Here is a 24099-nt window from a genome sequence, read left to right as displayed (position 1 = left end):
ATTTCGTCTCGATGCCTGTACTTTAGGGATTGGAAAACATGACACATTCCTGATTGAAATCCAATGGGCACTTGTTAGAAGTGTACGTGCATGATGGTCAAATAGGAGCAGTACTGAGCTCCAAGCTGAATCTCGCACGTGGATAATAGGCAGTTGGGGAAGATAATGGAAAGTGTGCGCAAATTCATACATCAGTAGGGAGCCAGTGCCCTCAGAGGAGAATATCGATGTGTTTAAAATTACTTCATAAAGTAAGACTCAGGCATCTGATAAATGCAATCTTAACAATGATTATATTTTTAATGAACAATATTTGGAATGCAGGCAAGATTAGAATTATTTCTAATCCCTGGTCATCCTTGAGAAGTTGAACATTTAGGTAAGTAAATGAACAGGAAATGTTTGGAGGGATACACACCAGGTGCAGGCAGGTGGGACTAGCTTAGTTGGGATTATGGTTGGTATGGACTGGTTGGAGTGAAGAGTCTGTTTCCATGCTGTAGGGCTCTATGATTCTATGACTGTATGTGGGTTGATCTTGCTGAACTGCTACAACAGTGTGGCGGAGGTGTTGTCAAAACATGATTTTCAAATCTGCAAGTTTCCTCCAGATGAAAAAAGTGCAGTCTTATTAAAGAACAAATTATTGAGATTATAGTAAAAGTCCACAACTGTGACTAAACCTGAAGATGGTATGGGATGAAACAATAAATTAATATGATTATGTGACAACTGAATCAATGTCACAGACTGCGGTATTCCAATAAAAGAGTAAGTCCATGACTTTTCTGAATGTTATAATTTTTCGGTGTTACACATTTATTCAATGTTATGTTGAGTATCACTCGGAAATGCATGCTTTTCTGCTTATACTACAGAAAATTAGACATGTAGGAACAAGGCCTAGAACTAATCCATCACACTGACTACCTTAAGACAACACATATCACCTGTGATACGACACTTGCAGTAGTTTCCAAATGAAAGTGAGTAGTTCCGAGCTATTGTGCTAGTAGAACTGCGAAATTTTCTATATGCTTCCTTGTGAGAGGGATCTAAAACATAGAATTGCGATCAGGAATCATGCTGAGTAAAATGTGGGCTGACCACAGTCACATGTCTAGGCTATCATTATACATTAGCGTGTTGCTGAGGTCAGAATGGTTGGATCTCCCAGCTGCTCTTAAAAGCACACACAGTGACTTGGCGCACATCAGATGAATTCAGAATTTCTGAGTGAAATGTTAACTGCTCCCTTGTACGACATATCTGCTCGGAAAAATATCAGTTCTATATATATCTGCAGTAATTAGGGGCGTATTTTGCTCAGTAAATACTTCAGAATGGAGCAACCAAAAATGGCAACAATGGGCCAGTCATTACCACGGTGCATAATACCTCAGGTGAGCACACCAGAATTTTAAATAGCACAAATCCTTGACACATAAAATTACAAGTCTCAATTTAACAATCCCGAAGGGAGTAGTCAAGGTTAAGTTAGCCTGTGACAACTTACTGAATCGAGATGACTCAATCTAGTCCTATCTGCTATCACTTAACTACACAAATTGGTTTTAAACGACTATGAAACTCTCAGAAACTTTCTTTCCAGCCAGAGTCGGACTATCCTCTTTACCTTTCTCTGTTCCAATAGGTAAAATTCCTATTTTCTTAGTAAAACATGTTATAATGACCAGAATTCCTGTAGATAATTCAATAGAATTTTCTGACTGTTTGCCATGACCTCAGCAGGAAATGTTTATGCCGTTTCCCAGAAGTCATTGTGGCTATTCAGGAGAACAGTCACAGAAATTCTGTTCCTTAATGTGGTGAATTGGATCACTTCCATTTTTCAAATATCCTTCCTCCTGTGGCAGTGCCAGGGCTGCAAGCAAACTCTAGCCGCGTATTGGCTAATATCTTGCACAAATTCAAATTACTTTTGTTTAATCCTTCTTGGGATTTGCTGGCAAGGCAAGCAATTGTTGCCCATCCCTAATTCCCATTCAAGGATGACCAAGGATTAGAAATAATTCTAATCTTGCCTGCATTGAGTGAGTTAATGGGCTATTTCTCAAGGTCAATCATCACATTCTGGTGGGACCAGGATTGATTTAAAACATGTACGCTTGTTTTAAAGTGAGGTAATAAAATCATTGAATGCTTACTGCATGGAAGGAGGCCATTTGGCCCATCATGTCCAATCTGGCTTTCTGGCAGAACAATTCACCTTGTGCCAGTCACCTGAGTATGCCTGGACCTTCTTTGTTTTCAGATAATTATCTAATTCCCACTTGAATGCCTCAATTCAACCTGCATCCACCACACTTTCAGGCAGTGTATTCCAGATCCTAAACACTCACTGCCAAACAAAATCTTTCCCCGTGATATCATTTCTTCTTTTGTCAATTGTCATCTGCCTCTCAATTCTTCTGCCAAAAGCAAAAGGCCTGATTATTCAACACATGTTTAATTAAAGATATATTCACGCTTTCAGATTACATTTGTTAGAAGGGAATGAATGAAAGGCAACAAAATGGAATTTTCTGCAGTCTTCTTTTGCTTCACTTCAACAAAAAAATTTAGATGTGCGCATAAGCAGTGTTTCTGTGTACTCCGTGTTGGTGGAGCAGGAGCAAGTTCACCCCATTGTGTTCCAATAATTTTTAAATTTCTTTTGACCAGCTGCAGTGTCAGTTCATCTTGTGGACAATATTAAACTGGAAGCCTGGCTTGTGCAGCAGATTTGACCTGGGCTAGGAAAAGAGAGATGTGAGCAGTACCAATTGCACAAAGCCCTTGAGTTTTGACTGGGAGCGCCCAACCCATAAAATAACCTGGCGCATTTCAAACAAAAATAAAACACTTCTGTATATGAACATTACCGAGGTTGATTATATGTAACAACAGCAAGAATATGCACTAAAACCCAAACATAATCTATTTAATTTTGCAGATAGAAGCTGCTTTTGGAAAACAAATTTGGTCCAGTTTGTTCATTTACTGGGGTAGCACAGTGGCTCGGTGGTTTGCACTGCTGCCTCACAGCACTTGGAACCTGAGTTCTGTTCCACCCTTGGGTAAATGTCTGTGTGGAGTTTCCATGTTATTCCCATGTCTGCCCCGCTTCTTCTCACAGTCTATTGATGTGCAGGCTAGGTGGACTGGCATGCGAAATGTGGGGGTCACATGGTAGGGTAGGGTGTGGGTCTGGGTGAGATGCCCTTCAGAGGGTTCGTATGCATTTGATAGGGTTGGTCTTCTTCCACACTGTAAGGATTTTATTCCAGATCATATTCCAAGCTATGAGGAGGCACAAAGTGTACCCTTACATGTGGTGTGGCAATTCTCTCCCAGCACAAAATAATGCTTACAACACAGAGATAATTCATGATCAGTATGTAATGCAATTTATGTTTCCTGAAGATGAAGACACGGAAACTGCTTCCTTTCCACAATTCAAACATTGCAATTGGAAAATCAAAAGATAGGTGTTCTCTTTACACTTATGGGCAGACCAAAATATTGCTGTTGAAATGCACCTTTCTGTCATTGTTAATAAAACAATTACATTTTTAATAGCAGAGGAAAATTTCAGGAAAATTCACTCTCTTAGGCATGACCTTTGATCTTCATCCGGGAGTAATGACCAGTGAGCTTTGATATTGGCATTATGATTTGGTTCATAACTTGACAAAGTTGAGAAATATTTAAACATCTTCTGTACAACTAAAAGCAGACAACCAGCCTAGTGGATTGGCAACCAATAAATCAGCAATTTGTGGTCTTTATCTTTAAAAACATGTTTTTATGTCAGCTTTGTCTGATTACACCCTCTACGAAGTTCACTTTTTACTTTAAATGTTATGTAAATAGATATATTAACTATTATTGTTATGGGATAATCCTGGATTCATGGTCTCCCTTTTCCTCAATCCATGAGTTAATAAATGATGTACAAAAATATGTCACCAGAAAAACTGAAAAACTGACTGGTAAATATATCACTGTTCCTTACCTGTTGCTGAGTCAAAACTCTGGAATTCCCTCCCTGTTGTCTTTGTGAGTCAACCCACTGCAGGTGGTCTGCAGTGGTTCAAGAAAGCAGCCTTCTCAAGGGCAACTAAGGACAGGCAATAAATGCTGGCCCAGGCAGAGATGCCCGCATCCCACAAATGAATTTTAAAGAAAGCAGCAATGGGTCATACCATGAAAAGACTCCAGGTAGTCCACACCAGAGCAAAATAACCACGTCCTGCCTTTCTCTTTTAGGCAGTAAAGTGGCAAAGGTCACTGTCTTGACCTGAGACAAATGGTATTATGACAGCAGCTTGGAGATATTCTGTGACCCTTGCAATATTGTTACATAGAGCGACTTTATATGAAGGTCTTCTTTGTGAGATCCTGGGCCAAGAGTTCCAGGGGAACTAAGGCCTCCTAAGTCATTCTGTTTGGCATCTGCTGAGAGGTTTATTTGAAAACACATGCTTTTGGAGTCTTACTCCTCCTTCAGGTGTCAGTGAGAGAGGTAATATCGACACAGAATTTGTAAGTAAAAGATCAAAAAGTCACACCATTGATGAGGATGTACTGAGCAAACCTAAGACGCTGTTAAATCTTTAATCGGTTAGAAGGTTTTAATTAGTTAATTTGTGTATGTAAATCCCCAAATTCCTTTGAAGTCACTGTCCTGAGAGAACTAATGGCTTAATCAGGGTAAAGAAGAGATGCCATTTTAGGTCTGACAATGCATGTTAGGTGTGAGGTCAGGTTTAGAATCTGTTTGTGTTTTGGTTTGGGGTTAGACTGGATTTATTTCTAAAAGTCTGAATGAATGAATGAACAAACAAGCAAATAAATCAAGTGAGTAAGCAAGTATAACTAAAACCACTCTGAAGAAGGTTTCTGATGAAGGGTCCAGGCCCGAAACGTCAGCTTTCCTGCTCCTCTGATGCTGCTTGGCCTGCTGTGTTAATCCAGCTCTACACCTTACTATTTCATCATCAAGATAGATGCAAGAGTGTCAAATCTGAAAGGGAGCAACGCTGTATATAGCATGAAACAATTCAGGATGTTGTCTGACTGCACCACATTCATCGCACCACACAGTTAAATATAAAAAAAAACACATTTCTTATATAACATTGGCAATGTTAGTTCTTAATATTTCATTTTAAATTACATCTGTTTTTGGTTTGCTTGTTCTAAAAATTGTTACGTAACTACTTCTTCTCATATATTTTAAATCAAATTTCTTAGCAATAGTGATCATTTTTCACTTATTTCACTTCCATTATCAGTATGTTAGAAATGTTTAATACTGCAAGCTTTGTCTCCTAATGAATTTAGCATTAAAATGTGGCAAGCTGTCCTTTTCACTTATATTTCATCTTTTTCATCTGGAATGTATTCTACATTGTCAATAATTGTGTCAAAGATCAATATTAGTTTTTCCCTTTATGCCTTTGTTGGTGACCCATATTGAATCATCAATGTGTGGTAGAATTGGCATCCCTTCAGATTGGCCACTAGGTGGCAGAATGTGGTAATATCACCAGGCTAGGAATCTAGGAGACTAGGAGACCTGGTTTGTCTTCTGAGGACACAGATTACAATTACAACAGGTGGTGGAATTTAAATTCAATTTTATTTTGAACTCTGGAATCAAAAGTTAGGACCATTAATAATGACTGCAGAGCTATCATCAATTGTTGTAAAAATCTACCTTGTTCATCTATATCCTTTCAGGAAGGAAATCTGTCACTGTTACCTATTCTGACCTACACATGGCTCTGGACCCACAAAACTGTCAGAGATTCATTATTGGCCCTGAAATGCAGTAGTAAGCCATTTAGTTCAAAGCTGATTAGAAATGGGCGTCAAATGTTGACCTAGCCAGCAAAGTCCACAGCCAATGAAAATGCATGTCCTGGAGAGTCCTGGTATGAAAACACAATCATCAGGACCCAAAGCAAGCCTTTGGAAAAATTTGATGTGCATTTAAAAAGTGTTATTTTCGTTTTCTCTTGTTTACTAATTACAAAAATACTAGGAGTGGTAAAAGCTTTTTTCAAAGTACTTTGGATAAAGAAGACTATGTTTCAATTGACATGAAGCAGGTGGTTTGACAAGTCAGGTGACCAATGGTGGGAGGGTAAGGGTGGATCAGTTGAAGGGACAGTCGTGTGATGAATATTGCAGGAACATGTCCAAGATGAGTGTCAACCCTAAAACAAGAAGGTCCCAAGTTTGTACTTCGAGGGCTGTTTTCATCAGAATGGATGCAGAATCAGACACTGGAGCAGTCCAATTTGTTACATGTGCTGCGATGCCAAACACTACAGTGTGTGATTGTATAGCTTGTGGAGTTTGCTGCCACCATTCTCTTGGCTAGCCTGGGTTTTGGTAGAGGAAAATCACTAGTGAGTCTTAACAAGAAGAGCCTCGTTTCATAAACAAGGCGTAGTTTATTGTCTCACAGCAATCAGGTACATGTTCCATTGGTAAGATAGTATTACTCGGACTACTGGAAGATATGTGGGTTTTAGCTCAACCTACCAGATCATAGAAATTCTGCTTTTGCCTCACTAAGGTCTTTATGACATCAACAGATTGGGTTGAGCTTCATAGAATGTCCAACATTAACCTTTTCAGAAGCATTTCCATATATAATACAACTGGGCTAAGAACATTCTGCTGGAATATGTGCATGTGTTGGTTGAACAGGGGTTGGGTCCTATGTCAACTCTTTGACTGATGAACTGGATAAATCTCACAGCCTGTGCTACGCCTCTCGGACAAGGTACCAGAGTGTGCTTCTATGTGCTTGCGCACGTGCAGGTCAGGGCCCTAGAGAGAGAAAAGAAGACATTTGTTTCTTCTTATGAGAACAGATCCCTGAGCCTCATTAGTGTATATGGCCTGAATTATCAAAACCGGTCATGGCTCTGCAGGCAAATTATTCAAGCCAAATAATTCTGAAATCTAATTATAGATACCCTTTGCTGGGCATAGTGCCAGCTCTGTGCTCCACAACAGTGAGTTCCCATCTCACACCTATGAACAGGTGCAGTTGCCTGGTAGAAATGGAGTATATAGTGCCTGTCTTATTGTACATTGCTGTATTTGAATGATTTGTTTTCTTCAGAACAGTCACTTCTCCTAGAACACAGGAGAAAATAAACCAAGTGCACAAAAATGATTTATAAAAGACCTTTCAAGTTCTCGTTGGTTTGATAAATCTTACTGTGAGGCTCAGTGTGGGATAACAAATAAACTGTGCATGCAGACAGGCAAATCACCCAACTTTATCCAATTGAAACATAATTTCCAATCAGCTCCACGCTGGAGAGGTTATGAATTTCACCGGGATTGCAATCTGTCTCAGTTTCTCTCACAGAGTTTTATTGTTGGCAATAGGACTGGCATTGGGAAATGAACAGAAGTGGGTCAGAGACCAGCAGGACATGCAAAATAATCTGCAAGCAAAGGAAGGGAAGCAATTCTTTACCTGGTGGCACAGACAGAGCCTGTTTCCTGCGCATTTGTGGATCAAGAGACAACTGGGTCATGGGGAGAAGCACAGCTGAAATACAATTACAGAGGCTGCTAAAAGGAACAATAATAAAAAGATGGAAGCCAGGTCTCAAACACAATGTCACACATGGTCCATGCTTACATTCAGTGCCCTCTTTGCATTTTTAAAACGATCCATCAAAGCACACCTCGCTGCCTTTTCACAAATAGCTCCCCAACTGCCGCATCTTTCTCTGTTGCTTCCCATCCACAAAGCTGTAAGTTTCAATTCATCTGAAATTCTGCTGCCTATGACCTGATATCCATCATCCCCAGCCTTCCTCATCCTCAATTTCTTCTACTGCACCATGTGCTGGGACCCAAAAATAAGATGTACAATTTGGCAGCCAGAAATTACCCAAATAAAGATATTTTTGTTATTGCGGTTTTGTACCTATCAGCCAAATTTGCATCTACTCTGGCCACCTTTCTTTTATATCCCTATGTTATTCTTATGAACTGTAGGAGAACAATGCAAAAAACAGTATAATATCATAATTAACAAATGTAAAATTTGCAATTTGTAACATTCAACAGGAGCACTTTTCAACCTGTGTGTGTAAATGTTTGACAATGGAATACAGAACCCCTGTCACTTCCTGTCAGCATGTGAAAAGTCCATGAAGGATTTAAGTAAACAAATGACAAATTCTTAATCCTGACTTTGTACACTGGCATCTGTCAATAGCAATCTTTCCCATTTTAACTCTTTGTTAGATCTTGAGACATCTTTAAACGAGAGAGAAAAATTGTTTGACAGAAATTGATATCCCACCATGTGAGAAAACATTATCAATTTATCAATTACTTCTCTATATCACTTATTGTGGTAATTGTGAAAACTTCCAGAGATATACAAACGTGTTTTACATTTAGTTTGCAAGAGCATTGTTGTCTATTTCTTTGGTTTTATTAACACCATCTTTCTTTCCTGTATTCTTCATTTTGTTCTTAGTTGCTATTTTCCCTGATTTTCCCAAAATCTGGTTCCATTCAACTTACCTCTAATGGAAATAGTTTAACATTCTTGAACTCAGGAGAACAGGAGTTAATGGTAGATGTGCCTTGAAAAATTTTCATCTAAAATCATTCTGTACTGTGAACGTAGTTATTCCTGTAGCACATTACTCTAACTGCAGGATATATGGGATTTATGTTTACAGACATATCATCTCCTGTGGAAGTTACATTCCACTGTAAAAGTTGAGAGTCAGGAGACAGGAAATGGCACCAGGATTTATTGGGTCCCAAAAAAGGGGCCAAGTTTCTCCAGTTTAACCTTGTAATCTAATTCTCCGATATCAGGGTTCAGTCTCATAGCTTGTCCCCACAAGTACACACTGACAGTTAAGCCCAATCATTGTACATTTCCAAATTATCTCCTCAATCCCCTCTTTGTTAACTTTGTTGAATGATTTTGGAAGGTAATATTGAATGGGAGGCTTGGAATTCTCCACTTCTGACAGAATGAGATTTCGGCCTGCTTCTCTGTATCGCCTCAGCATCTGCCATTTACCTATGTCTAGGATGGACTCACTGTCAGAACTGAGAGGGAAAGTTCCAGTGGCAATGCAGTGGAAACAATGCTCTAACTCTAGAAGAGATAATGAGTGATCTCAGAAGCAAAGAACTGTTGGGAAAGTAACAGCAACTCCCTCTGAAGGCCTTGGCTAAGAAAAGTTCAGTGTTGGACCTGTCCTGAAGTAGTTTGCTATTTGACCCTATCCCTCTATAGGGACAACAGATTGATTACTACCATATTTTCAGCATTGTAACACTGAGGATTCAGCATAAAGTGGAGGAAATTGATTGAACACAATAAAATTCGCATTGCCCACACTTTGCCATGATTTTCAAGCAGTAGATATAACAGGGCAACCACAGAGGCCGAGATGGAGACATGGGGAAGGAGATTCTGTTTGAGGCATTGCTAAGACTCACGAGCAACATATTGTGTTATTCTGTGATCCCACATCTTTGTGGTTATCACAGGGAATTCCTTTCACGAGCATATTGGGCTTTTCACAGTTCACTTAGAAAGTGACCTCTGATCTACAGGCTGTCACTCACTGTTATTGTGTTAGTCATCAACAAGTTTCCTTCTAATAATCAAATGCAATATTTTATTAAAATTCAATATTTGATATATTCAATATAGAATTAATTGTAGCCTGAGCATGTTTAAAAATATGGAAGTTGCATTAGCAAGTTGTTTTTCCCAATCTGCAAGGATCTCCTTAGTATCATGATGACAGATGTACTGTTCATATCCAAAATATGTTCTTTAGAAGATGACTGGCAGTGACAAAAAAAAATTGCAATGTAAATTGAGTGCTGTCTGACAAAGCCCTGTGTGGGACCACTGGAATGTTGGACCTGCAGAAAGTCAGGGAAACTTCAAACAGACAGGGGGAGAGAAAGTCATAACATAAGTGAGGGAACTCACGGTCTCGCTCCCCTCTCAGCAGAAGGTATCTTCTGCAGACTTTTCTTTTATACGGGCAAAGTATGGGAGATTGGCACTAGGTCATGGTGATCATTTGACAAGCCAGTGCAGGCATAATGGCCCAAATTGGCTCCAACTGCACTGTAAAATGTCTGTGACTCTGTCCTTCCAAGAAATACATGCAAAATTGGGTTAAAAACTGACTATAACCCAGGCTTGTGTGTATAGAAGGAAGAAGGTGGATTAGTGGAAAAAGGTGGACTAGCCTGAGTTTGAACACTTATTGGGCTATGAAGTCCACAGTCAAAGAACAACCAAGTAGTCACTCCTGTATTGCAGATAAACAAACTCCCTCACTCTGAATATTTGAAGCCAATGACCCATAAGTTTGTAAGAAGGAAACAGGAGAGGAAGGGTTCCCTCATTCCAAGCGCTGCCAGCCAAACACTGTTAAAGAATATAGGACAAAAGGATTTCAACAAGCTGAAACGTGAAAAATCTAGAAATTGATTTTTCATCTATTTTATATTCCACTAACTAGTCTTCTTGAACCAACCAGACAGTGGGGCACATCTGTATCTGTTTTAACTTTCACCTTTTTTTTTGGACTCACTTCTTATTCCTAAATCTGTGCATGCCTGTTACGTTATTTGTTCTTTTTGCGTTTTGTAATGAATAAGTTCACTCTTTTGTTAACTCAAGAAAGCCTTAAATTGATTCCTTTAAAATGTACACATTGATCTGCAGGAAGGGCATTGAGAAGGGAGAGATCCTTTTCAAATAAACCTTTCTGCAACAAACTGAGTGGGCAGGTAAATGAAGTGGGTCCAGTATATTGCTTCTCGCCAGGAGCTTAATGATTTGGGTTATCCGTTTAGAACCATAATAACTTGGGGAAACTCACCCAGAGTCCAATTGTAAATCCTGTGTTCAAATCCATCATAAAGTCTCTTCTTTTCACTATTTTTTTCCCTCTCAATTATCAAAAATAAGTGTCAGCATTCCCTGAACATTTATTTATTCTGAGCCATTTTCCTCGATGTGGAGTTCTGTCTCATATATCGTTATGTTGTTGGATCATTCATATTTACAGAGTACATGTCGCTCTTCTTTCTGTGCATGAAATGTACCAACTATTTGATACCTGCCTCTTTCGAGACTACTCTCCTCCTAATACAATATTGTATTTTGAGTTCTGAGTATACTCTTTTTTCCATTTGTTCAAAGGATATAGGTGTCACTGACTAGGCCAGCATTCATTGCCCTACTGTGCAACTGAAGCCACATATAGACTAGACCAGGTGAGGTTGGTAGATTTCCTTCCCTGAAGGACATTAGTGAAACGGATTGGTTTTTATGACAAACAACATTGGTTTCATGGTTGTCAGTATAATTTTAATTCCAGACATTTTCATTTATTGAATTCAAATTCCATTCCACGGTGGGATTTTAACCCAGTTCCCCAGAACATTATGTGGAGCTGGAAGAACACGGCAGGCCAGACAGCATCAGAGGAGCAGGAAAGCTGACGTTTCGGGTCAGGACCTTTCTTCAGAAATGATTTCTAAAGAAATTTCCCGACACAAAATGCCAGGTTTCCTGCACTTCTGATGTTGCCTGGCCCGCTGTGTTCCTCCAGATGCACTATGTGTGTTATCTCTGACTCCAGCATCAGCAGTTCTTACTATCTCCCCAGAACATTAGCTGAGTTTCTGGGTTATTAGTCCTGCGATAGTACCACTAAGCCATTACCTCCCCATTGCCTCATGAACAAGAAGATTATGATTCAGCTGTTCGGAGCATTTGTTCGGCCACAGCTGAAGTACAGTGTGCAACTCTGGTTGCCACACTATGGGTAGGATCTGACTCTGCTGGAGGAGGTGATGAAGAGATTCACCAATATGTTGCCTGGAGTGGAGTGATTCAGCAATGAAGAGAGACAGTAAAGGCTGGAGTCATTTTCCTTAAACCAGCGCGCGCTGAGGTGAAATCTGATCGAGGTGTACAAAGCTCTGAGGGGCAGAGACAAGGGTAGATAGGGAGAAAACTTTCTCCACAGTAGAGGAGTCAATAACCGAGGGCACAGTTTTAAGGTGAGGGGCAGATGGTTTTAGAGGGCATTTGAGGAAAACAAAAGCCACGCAGAACTCACTCCCTTTAGGGTGATACAGGTGGGAGCCTCAAGGTATTAAGAACAACATAGACGGACGCTTGAAATGCTATGGTGTACAATGCTGCAGACTAAGTGCTGGAAAATGGGATTAGAATAGATGGATATTTGATGCCGGTGTAGATACAATGGGCCAAAAGGCCACTCTTCATGCTGTAAAAACTCTATAACTCTATGGCCTCAAAAAACTAATTTATATTATTCCCGCAGTTTTAATTTTCTCATTATTACATGTCTGGTTAATTTGTTGACCCACAGTTCATTTTGGGTTACATTTGTTTTGCCTACAATTGCTTATCCTGGGCATGTTAATGCTGAATGTTCATATTACATTTTTAAAGCATTCAGTTTGATTGCTGCTTCTAATAGTTGATGACAGGAACCCCAAACAATTTGCATGAAAGGCCAAAATGTTGATTGACATAGGAGATAATCAAATCTCAACCAAAAAGATCAAATCTGAGAATTACCAATCAGCCAGTTTTGATAATCTCACTTAAATAGCTTCTGTCACTTTTTTCAAATTTCCAGAAGTAATATGACACGACAGACAGGCATCCCATCAATGTAAAAGGAGAGAATAATATCACCTGACTCAGTCGCTCAAGATACACAATGCGCAATAACAAAGGAGTCAACATCTAAACACTCATATTATTTTACTTAGCAAAGTATACGATGGCGAATGGCATGAAAGGCTGGAGTGGGGGCAGGGAAGGAAGGCAGATCGTAATAACGTTTCCTCTATGGCATCACTGAATCGATACTTATTTATAGATTTCCAAAATTTGAAATTTGTTGGCATTACAAAATACAGATGCTTCTTAAAATTGGAAGAGTTCTGTTTTGTCATTCGATGTGAATTCTCAATTTATGGCTCTGCATATTTACAGAATGCATTTTTATATATAAAATGCCCTGGAATTAGAATACCTCAAATAAATTATGTGTGTTTTAAAGGCATGGTTTATTCATGTCCTGAATTCCTTCCCACACATAAACTGGAATGTCCTCTCGTTCAAACATAGACTCAGTCCAAATAGATTTTTATAAATTCAAAGGTAGTGCAATTTTAGTTTATCAGTATGTAATATCTAATTTGACAGTTCTTGTAAAATGACCTATTTAATCTAAATGGATGTCCATGCACAGTGCAGCCTCTCTTATTACAATCTGGGTTGTGAGTGAGCACTAGATTGAAGCTCAGCTATCCAACATCTGTTGTGTGGCTTGGCACCAGCTCTTTGCTCAGATTATATAAATAGATCAGTCAGCTGGAAAATACAAATCCTTGGAGGAGAGTCTGATGTTTTAAATAGATTAAACTAGTCATTTTAAAACCCACATTTCTGACTGTCTCATTTCAGGAGATGTTTCTGGTTGAGTTGTGGAGGGGAAGACAGCAGGCGTGACTGGAGCTGGACACTAGAATCTAAAGAAACAATTGAATTTATACAATATGTTTATTATTAGCTATCTGTAAAGTATTCCAAAACACTTCACATACATTTTGCTAATTTGAAATGTAATCATTGCTGTTATATTGGTAAATCTGGCAGCATTTTGATATCTCATAATAGCTATGGAATGAATGACTGTGTAAAACAGGTTAACGGTAATGTTGACTGGGCCCCAGGAGAAACCCCATTTTCCTTCAAATATTATCATGGGAGTTTTAACATTCACCTGAATACCAGAGCAGACAGATGCCTCATCTATAGGTTAAGGCTTTCTGTGATACTGTGTTCTCTCTATATTGTGCTGGGCAGTCAATCTAGAATACACTAGTCCAAGACCAACATTTGGGCAATAGTTCTATTAATTGAAAAGTTGAATCTCATCAATTTTTGTAGTGCATTTGTTTTTCCCCAGCAGCTACTTTGCAAATATCAAAACATTGAGAGTTAGCAAAACTTACACTATCCTGGGTAGGATTAAAATGATGAACACACATCTCACTGTTAAATTCCAGATTTTAACAATGTTGTCTACTTACTGACAAATGCATGAATCATCTCCAACCATTAATTTACCACATAATTAAATTACATGATGGCTAGGTTTTGAATCCCAGATGTTCAATGTTACTCTGGGATTTTGTAATTCAATCTTTCATCTGTTGGGCTTTAGGGATAGGGACAATCATCGTTATTTACTTTTTAAAATGATAACCTCTGATACTAATTGAAACATACACAATAGAAGTCTAAAAGATGGCCAATATATCTGTTACATACTTCCATAATCAATTGAAGGATTCCCCTATTATTTTTAAACCCCTGAAGTGTGGAAACAGGCCCTTCGGCCAAACAAGCCCACACCAAACCTCAGAACATCCCACCCAGACTCACAACCCATAACTCACCTCATCTACATGTTCCTGAACACTGGGCCATTTAGCATGGCCAATTCACCTAGCCTGCACATCTTTGGACCGTGGGAGGAAACCCATCCAGACACGGAGAGAATGTGCAAACTCCACACAGTCAGTCTCCCAAGGGTGGAATCAAACTCAGGTTCCTAGCACTGTGAGGCAGCAGTGCTAACTGCTGAGCCACCATGCTTGGAAACATAAGTGAGTATGGGCAATAAAAGCCAGCTTTTCAGAAATATCCACATCTTAAAAATTTATCTTCAACATACAAAGATGCAACTACGATAATTCTTTAATCAGCAAGTTAACGAAGAAAATAGAACAGGAACAAATCACTAAAAGCTTCCCTTCCACCACCGCAAGATAAAATCACCTCAGACCCAGTAAACTCAACAACATTACCGAAGTCTTGACAACTTACAACAAATGATGAATCCTTTATCAACAGTTTACCAACCCCACTTCCGGCCATTTTAATAGAAACTTCTGCATTTCTATTTCTACTTAACTTTTCCCCTTCGTTTGTGAAGGTTCACAAATTAGATCCACAGAACATTGGATGCCACGTGTTCACATCAGCATTAAAAATCTATCAAAAGGTATGAAGGTCTCCCATTGTCCTGACAAAAACATATCATTCAATCACTCATCTCACTTCATCGAATTTTTATGCAGTAGAAGAAAAATGCCATTCAGCCCATCTTGACTGCACTGTTATACCGTTTTCCTGTAAGCCACACAATGTTTCTATTTAAATAAAAATCTAATGCCCTCTTGAATGCCTCAATTAAACACACTTCAAGGTGGTGCACTCTAGATCACTTGTTTGAAAAAGTTCTTCCCCATCTTGTTTTTGTTTCTTTTGCAAAACACCTAATTTTCAACTCTTTTAAAAGTGGGAATGGTTGATTCTTGTCTACTCTGTCCAAACCTCTCTGATTTTGACATACTTGCTGTCTTTGTATGTCTGTAAATTATAACATACCCACACATAAAAGCTAACCTTTAAAAGAAATTATTTGAGAAATTTGAGAACCACTCTACAATGCCTTGAGGGCATGAGAAAACAGCTCAGTAATACAAATTTTCCATTTTCTTCTCTATTATTGTACAAGTACTCAGAACAATTTGTGTTTAAAGACATAGAACAAAAGTTTGCTTAACAAACCTAATTAAAGTATGATTTTGAGAACATAAGTACTTGTGTGTTATTAGTTATAAATGAAAATGGTCTTTTCCCCAGATTTTCATAAAAGTTTATTTCTACCTTTCCAGAATGTTCCTACATTTTCTAACCATATGAACTTACTCCTCATTTAATTGCCACAAATATTTCAAAGCTATTGCACATTTTTTGGTCAGAATACTCAATGGTCATTTATCCTGGCCATCTGTGTTTCCATGACACATTTTCTGCTAAGAATACCAAAAAACATTCTAATGAAGGACTAGCACTTCCTGTTTAAGACCTGTTTCCTTGACAACCTCTTTATTAGAGGACTTTTAGCTACAAACAGAGGAATGAGAAACAGCTGGAAAATACTGACACTAATTGGGAGATGTAAGGTATGAGTGTTTCTGTGAAAGGAAAGCCTTCAGTTTTGGAATTTATTCCCAGGTTAACGCCAGCTTTAACAAACCAGCATTCATGTGGGCACAAAATTCAGCTAGAAATATAGACATTTGTCAGCTCATGTTCATCATAATCTCCCCCTTTCAACTGTTTATGGTTTTTAGACAAAAGATTTGCATTTCCTTTGATCCTGTAAGAAAATAATGCTGATGCAGACGCCCTTGAATTGAAGTAACTGCATTCAGTCTGAATCATCTTTCTTGAATTTTTGTGCAATTCTAAATGTGACTAATGTAGTGGAGATTTGCCAATCACCTTACTTGCTGGATTGTAGATTCAGATCTGAGATTTTGACATTTCTAGTCCTATCTTGTTAGTTAGGTTTAGCTCTTTTTTTTAAAATCACACAGGCTCAGTCTCCAATTCCATTCAGTAAAAACTGAATGTCAAAAATTGTGAAACAACCAAAGGAGAATCTGGGTGATGACAGAAAATCAAGCTTATTCTTACAATTCCATCAGCTTAACTGGACAATTCAGAATTTAGCTTTCAGATTCTATTAAGAATGTTTTACTGTAACATTTGTCAGCCCAACTGGACATAAACAATCTAACTGGTAGATTAAATTTACAGACATCTAGTAGTAAACAATGAGGTGTTTTCAATTTAACATAGAGATTTGATTTGCAGTTTAAAGATTTCATTACGACTTCATGAGGAAAGTATGCCAGTTTTAAAATTGATTAATTAAACATATATTTTTATAGAAGCAATGACATGTTTTTTTCATTGGTGTCTTCATTTGAATTCCAAATGAATATATTGCAAGACTCTATCGTTGTTGAATAAAGACTTCAAGGACGAAATGTGAAGATTTTTCCTTCCTTATTCAAGAAGGAAATTAAGCAGCAATCAGTGTTGGTTCGTTTCATTGTTTTATAATTTTACCCAGCACACTGTCCATGATATGCTAACTAGCACATCACTCCGAGAAAAATGCAACACATTTGTCACTGAGGAAAACGCTGGTAGCATAACAGGATCACCCAAAGTGTAGTCCATTATATGTTGGACCTGTGTGTTAAACAGAGCTTAGTCGCTGGCTCTTGATAATCATACTATATTGTTCTAACTCCTCTGAAAGCATTGCAGAACTGTGATAAACTGGGCAGTCTCCCTGCACTCCTTTTATCCAACGAAACATTCACTTTTCTGGACGTCAAACAGGAGACTAGGAATTGCAAAACTTTATCAATTGAATTATTGAATTGAATTAGCTTTCTTGTCACATGTATTCATAGGAGTACAGCGAAAAGTTTACAAGTCGCCACATTATGGCCCCACCTTAGGGACAAAGGTACCTAGTTTCAGATTCTGAAGAACAAATTCTTAGAAAAAAAATAGAAAAAATAAGGAAATAAAAACTAAATTAACTGTACAAAACGCTAGTGCGGCCTCGCTTGGAATACTGCGTGCAGTTCTGGTCGCCCCATTACAGGAAGGATGTGGAAGCATTGGAAAAGGTGCAGAGGAGATTTACCAGGATGTTGCCTGGTCTGGAGTGAAGGCCTCATGAGGAAAGGCTGAGGGAATTGGGTCTGTTCTCATTGGAGAGAAGAAGGCTAAGAGGGGATTTAATAGAGACATACAAGATGATCAGAGGATTAGATAGGGTGGACAGTGAGAGTCTTTTTCCGAGGATGATGACATCGGCTTGCACGATGGGGCAAGCAACAAATTGAGGGGTGATAGATTTAAGACAGATGTCAGAGGCAGGTTCTTTACTCAGAGAGTTTTAAGGGCATGGAACGCCCTGCCTGCCCATGTAGTTAACTCAGCCACATTAGGGGCATTCAAACAGTCCTTGGATAAGTATATGGATGATGATAGGATCGTGTTGGGGGATGGGCTTAGATTAGTTCACAGGTCGGTGCATCATCGAGGGCCGAAGGGCCTGTTCTGCGCTGTATTGTTCTATGTTCTATGTTCTAAAAAGGTCAGTATAACAGTCTTTCCAACCCTGTCCATGCCAGCACCTAGCCTCCAGTACCTGGAAGAGAGACTTCCACTATCTCCTGCGCTAGACCCACCACCATAGGAGTCGCCATACTTTAGGTGGCATCTCCTCACCATTGGGCCTATCTCGCTGAAGCCACTGAACCCACACTCACCCTGCAACAAGGAGTCCCCAGCTTCGCTGCTGCCACCACTTTGCCGATAACTAGAAGTCCCCACTCCGGGCCTACTTCAACTGCATCCTGGAGACCCTGGTTCAACCGCTAGGCTAGGCTGCCACTGCTCCTAAAGTCCCACTTCAGCTGCAGATGCTGCCTTGCCAGTGCCGCCATTTTGGTTCCTCCTTCTGACTTTGGTGGAGGTTAATAAGAAATTAAAATCCATTTTAAGTCTTAAGTGAGCACATCCCTTAAATTTGAAGATAATAAAATGTGAGGCTGGATCAACACAGCAGGCCAAGCAGCATCTCAGGAGCACAAAAGCTGACGTTTCGGGCCTAGACCCTTCATCAGAGAGGGGGATGGGGGAGGGAACTGGAATAAATAGGGAGAGAGGGGGAGGCGGACCGAAGTTGGAGAGTAAAGAAGATAGGTGGAGAGAGTGTAGGTGGGGAGGTAGGGAGGGGATAGGTCAGTCCAGGGAAGACGGACAGGTCAAGGAGGTGGGATGAGGTTAGTAGGTAGCGGGGGGTGCGGCTTGGGGTGGGAGGAAGGGATGGGTGAGAGGAAGAACCGGTTAGGGAGGCAGAGACAGGTTGGACTGGTTTTGGGATGCAGTGGGTGGGGGGGAAGAGCTGGGCTGGTTGTGTGGTGCAGTGGGGGGAGGGGACGAACTGGGCTGGTTGAGGGATGCAGTAGGAGAAGGGGAGATTTTGAAACTGGTGAAGTCCACATTGATACCATATGGCTGCAGGGTTCCCAGGCGGAATATGAGTTGCTGTTCCTGCAACCTTCGGGTGGCATCATTGTGGCAGTGCAGGAGGCCCATGATGGACATGTCATCAAGAGAATGGGAGGGGGAGTGGAAATGGTTTGCGACTGGGAGGTGCAGTTGTTTTTTGCGAACTGAGCGGAGGTGTTCTGCAAAGCGGTCCCCAAGTCTCCGCTTGGTTTCCCCAATGTAGAGGAAGCCGCACCGGGTACAGTGGATGCAGTATACCACATTGGCAGATGTGCAGGTGAACCTCTGCTTGATGTGGAATGTCATCTTGGGGCCTGGGATGGGGGTGAGGGAGGAGGTGTGGGGACAAGTGTAGCATTTCCTGCGGTTGCAGGGGAAGGTGCCGGGTGTGGTGGGGTTGGAGGGCAGTGTGGAGCGAACAAGGGAGTCACGGAGAGAGTGGTCTGTCCGGAAAGCAGACAGGGGAGGGGATGGAAAAATGTCTTGGGTGGTGGGGTCAGATTGTAAATGGCGGAAGTGTCGGAGGATAATGCGTTGTATCCGGAGGTTGGTAGGGTGGTGTGTGAGAACGAGGGGGATCCTCTTGGGGCGGTTGTGGCGGGGGCGGGGTGTGAGGGATGTGTCGCGAGAAATGCGGGAGACTTAAATTTGAACTGTGTTTTTTAAAAATATTTTTATGTCCTCCATTTAGCTGGTTAACAACACAAAACAAAGGCTGCATTCAAACCTATGCTGTGTATTTGAAAGAGGTGAAATCTGTAGGCTTTAAGGGTCTAGGCCTGAAACATCAGCTTTTGTGCTCCTGAGATGCTGCTGGGCCTGCTGTGTTCATCCAGCTTCACATTTTATTATCTTGGATTCTCCAGCACTGCAGTTCCCATTATCACTGGCTTTAAGTTTAGCTGCTTCTTGACAGCTTTGGGCTAGCAGCTAGCTATTGTCAACTGCACTTCACCAGGATTATAAAACCAAACTTAAGCACATAAATAAAGCCAAGCTTATCCACATATTCCACATACTTATTGTGATTGGTGATAACTCAAGGTTTCTCATCATAGTTTTTGAATTTAATAAGCCATTCGACTACCAAGAAAAAAGAAGTTACTAAAACTCAAAACTTTTCAAAAAATGTTTTGCAGAATACCTTGGAAAATCTTCTCCAAGCTGGAAATAACACTGCGTAGACTCGAGAGCTGAAGAACCTGTGATGAAAGCTAATAAAAGCAATTAAGATTTGGACGGAGAATCTGAAGCATAACAGCGTATATTAACCTCTGCAGTTCATACTCTAATCTGTCTGTTTGTCAAGAGACAAATTTCCCAAATTTCCCAGGCAGCATTGAAACCCCCTTTCCAATACTGATGAAACAAGAAGGTACTCACCCTCATTTATTTAATATTTCTCCACAATGTTTTGGTGGAACATTCTGCAAACTTCACTCAGTACAGGAAACATTAGAGTCATCTATAAAGGAAATTCATGTGGAAAATATAGCTCCTTTTAACAGTCAGAGCTACCTTATTCTGGTCAGTAAAATTTAAATGTTCCAAGGCTGTTGGTAAATTGCTACCAAATGCAATTCAGAAACATAAAAATAATTAAAGGAGACAAATCCATTAAACATCCAATAATACAAATATTAATAACTAGTCAAATTTCTACTTTACTGAATGAAATAAACAAAATGTGTGGTTTCAAGTGTTGTATAATAACTATCAAGATGGTGGTAGATCAGGAGAGCCATTGAAGAAAGTTGCTGTCAGAGGGTGTTATTGCAAGAGAGTTTTTATATTTCTGCATGGCCATCTACCCACAACACAACATCAGAATAACTTTGTGACTGGAGGTCTGGAGGAAAATGTATTAATTCTGAGAATCCCTATTCCACCTGCCTCACTGTAAAAGTCAGCTGTATATGTATTCCATTGCTACCACTTATCCTTAGATTAGATATCTCCTTTCTCATCACCAGACTTAATTGACCCTTCAGATCTCATTCTGTCCCTTGACATTATTGAACCCATATCATTAACTAATCATGATTAAAATAGTATAAATGATTGAATATAGCGTAAGAGCGCAATTCTTGAGCTGTCAAATCATCTTGCCCAACCTTACCAGGGTTGTACAATGGTGAGAACTATTTTAACTGGTAACTGTCCCCAAAATCTCCTATCCTGATAGACAATTGTCAGATTTTACCGGCATCCGAGCTCATTAAAAATTATTAACAGACATTTGTTACTCACAATACTTCCTCTCAAACAACTCCTTACCATGCTACATTGAGGCGAATGCCTCAGGAAGGCTGGTGCAAGACAAAAAATTTAGTGTACAATATTTGTTTTATTTTTTTGCTTCCCATCAATAACCTGGGGAGTGTTGAGTTTAAGTAGGCTGTTAGAGGTATCCAGGAGGTAAGTGGATAAGGATTGCATTACAGGTAGATAGGCCAGGTCAGGCCATATGGGGGTGTGGAATCAGGGCAGTGGGGAGCTGGAAGTGGTTGGGGGTGTCCTTGTGTTGGACACATGTTGCTGGTTTGGAGCGGCTATTTCAGGCTTTTTTCGAGAACTAGCATTTCGTGAGGAGGATTTGAGGGACCAGGAGAAATTCTAGGTATTGTGGGGAAGTTAGGGGGTGTGGGGATCAGCAGTAAATTATCTAGGCATTAGATAGGATTTCTCCATCTAACATTTCCTGTGTAACTATCTGTGTACGTAAGTGGGTACTGTCCGAAGTTTCCAAATCTCACTCAAAAATCAGAGACTTGAGGAAGATCCTGGCTCCTCAAACGACTCAGGCAATTCCCAAAGATTTACTACATTAGGAACTTCGCAGGGTCCCGAGTACTATCTTGGAGGGTACATGAAATTTCCAACTATCCAGAGACCAGAATGTCTGAGCCATTGTGTCTACAAGTTACTTGATTATCTTTTCCGGTACAAAATGATTTTCAACTGTTTTGAGCACTAACTAAAATAGTAAAACTGAATAGGCAACTTGTCCCTGCTTAAACCACAGAATGATCATGTTTACCGTTTCTCCTGTAAAATTCAAGATTGAATGGTAATGTAATTTCTAAAGGCTGAGCAAAGAAAACCTTAGGGAACCTGGTCTATTATAAGCAGCTGGTGGTTTTACTTATGTAACACAATTTTCAATGTCAATTTATCATTGCAATGCTCATGACAATTGATTTTTCTCAATGCTGTTTTACAATATTTCAGATGTTATTTCTGAGACTGAAGGGATTTAATTTTCTCTTCAGAGAAACTATTTCACTCTGACCCCATTAGGATTATTCTATTTTGTTCCGTACAGATGCAAGAATGGGTGAACCTGGACTTCATGTGGAAACTATTATAATCAAAAGTGACAGTAAAAGTCTTACATATTTTCCATTCTGACACTGGTCCTATCTCTTCCATTTGCCTCTCTTGTACAACAATGAACAGACTCCAAAATTAGCTGCTCCATTTCTCTGTTGGCAGAATTGAATGCTTTTGCTTCAATTTTTAAAATATTGCACAAATGAGTGGAACTAACACAATAATGGACATTTCAGTCCAGGAGGAACACTTAGGCACATTGTATTAATTCAGTGACAGCTCTAAACTCACACTATTTTCTCTAACGATGTTTCAATACTTACTCCTCATGGGTTTAAATTATAGTCTCTTTGCTGAAGTTATATCCAATTCCTTCATAAATTTTGCAGTTGACTTGCTTTCAATTACTGCTTATGATTATCTCAAGCATAAGCCATGGGAGAAATACAGAAATGCTCCATAATTTTTTTTAGCAGAGCCAAGGTGCTACAATCCAGACTGATCCCCATTTACAACCATGAAGTAACTTTTAAAGTTAGACTGATGTCTCCTAAGATCCATGCCTTATAATTGTGGACGAAATGAGTCGGTTTGCTGCAGGATTAAAGATTTCTCAAGCCACATGTTGAAAAATGCATCACATGTCTCTGTTAACTCTAACAAGAGTGGAAACATCAAAATGTTTGTTTCATGGCAGCTGGTATACCTGCAGAAACCACCTGGTCCCTGAGAATACAGCTTCAGGGTGTTATGGAAGGACTCAGACAATCACAGAGGCAATATATTCCATGTTACATTAATGCTCAGGTTGTAAAACACTTTTCTTCAGAGATAATAGGAACTGCAGATGCTGGAGAATCCGAGATAATAAGGTATAGAGCTGGATGGACACCGCAGGCCAAGCAGCATCTTAGGAGCAGGAAAGCTGACATTTCGGGTCTAGGCCCTTCATCAGAAATGGGGGAATTCTTTTCGGGATTTTCTATCAATCTATTCAGAGATGTTGTTCCATACAACTGGAGCAGGTTATATTTGCTTCGGGCCTGCTGGCCCAGAGTTACATATGTTACCATTGCATCAAGAGAGCCTTCCAACCTCTTTTTTATACCCTTAGTACCAATTCTAAACATATAGATCCTTATTACCAGTTGAGTGACCAGTAGAAAAGATCTTTCATTATTTATTCTCTCAAATCCTTTGTAACATTTGATATTCCCACTGAGAAGACCAAGGGTAGCAAATACATGGGAATGCCACCACTTGCAAGATCATGTCCAAGCCAAACACCATTCTAATCTGGAACTTTAGTACCGTCCCTTCACTGTCACCAGGTCCAAATTGGGGAACTCTCTTCCCAACGCGCTGTAGATGTACCTAGACCAAATGAACTGTAGCAATTCAAGAAAACAGTCATCACCATTTCTGAAGGGCAATTAGGAATGGGCAATAAATACCTTATCAGTTATGCCCACATCCTATGACAAATGAAAAATAATATAACATTAATATTAGCATACACACTATGAGTTTATCACATTGCTGGTCCTAAATATACATTTCAGACATCAGAATTATTCAGAAAATCTACCCTCATCCAGTGATCACAATTCTATTGGTTTTAAAATAGTTATGGAAGATGATAAAGTTGAAGTTCTAAATTGGAGTAAGGCCAATTTTGATGGCGTTAAGCAAGAACTGTCAAAAGTTGATTG

The sequence above is a fragment of the Stegostoma tigrinum genome, chromosome 29 (genome assembly GCF_030684315.1).
Source record: "Stegostoma tigrinum isolate sSteTig4 chromosome 29, sSteTig4.hap1, whole genome shotgun sequence".
NCBI lineage: Eukaryota > Metazoa > Chordata > Chondrichthyes > Orectolobiformes > Stegostomatidae > Stegostoma > Stegostoma tigrinum.
The sequence above is the reverse complement of the archived record's forward strand: the minus strand, read 5'-3'. Positions refer to the sequence as shown.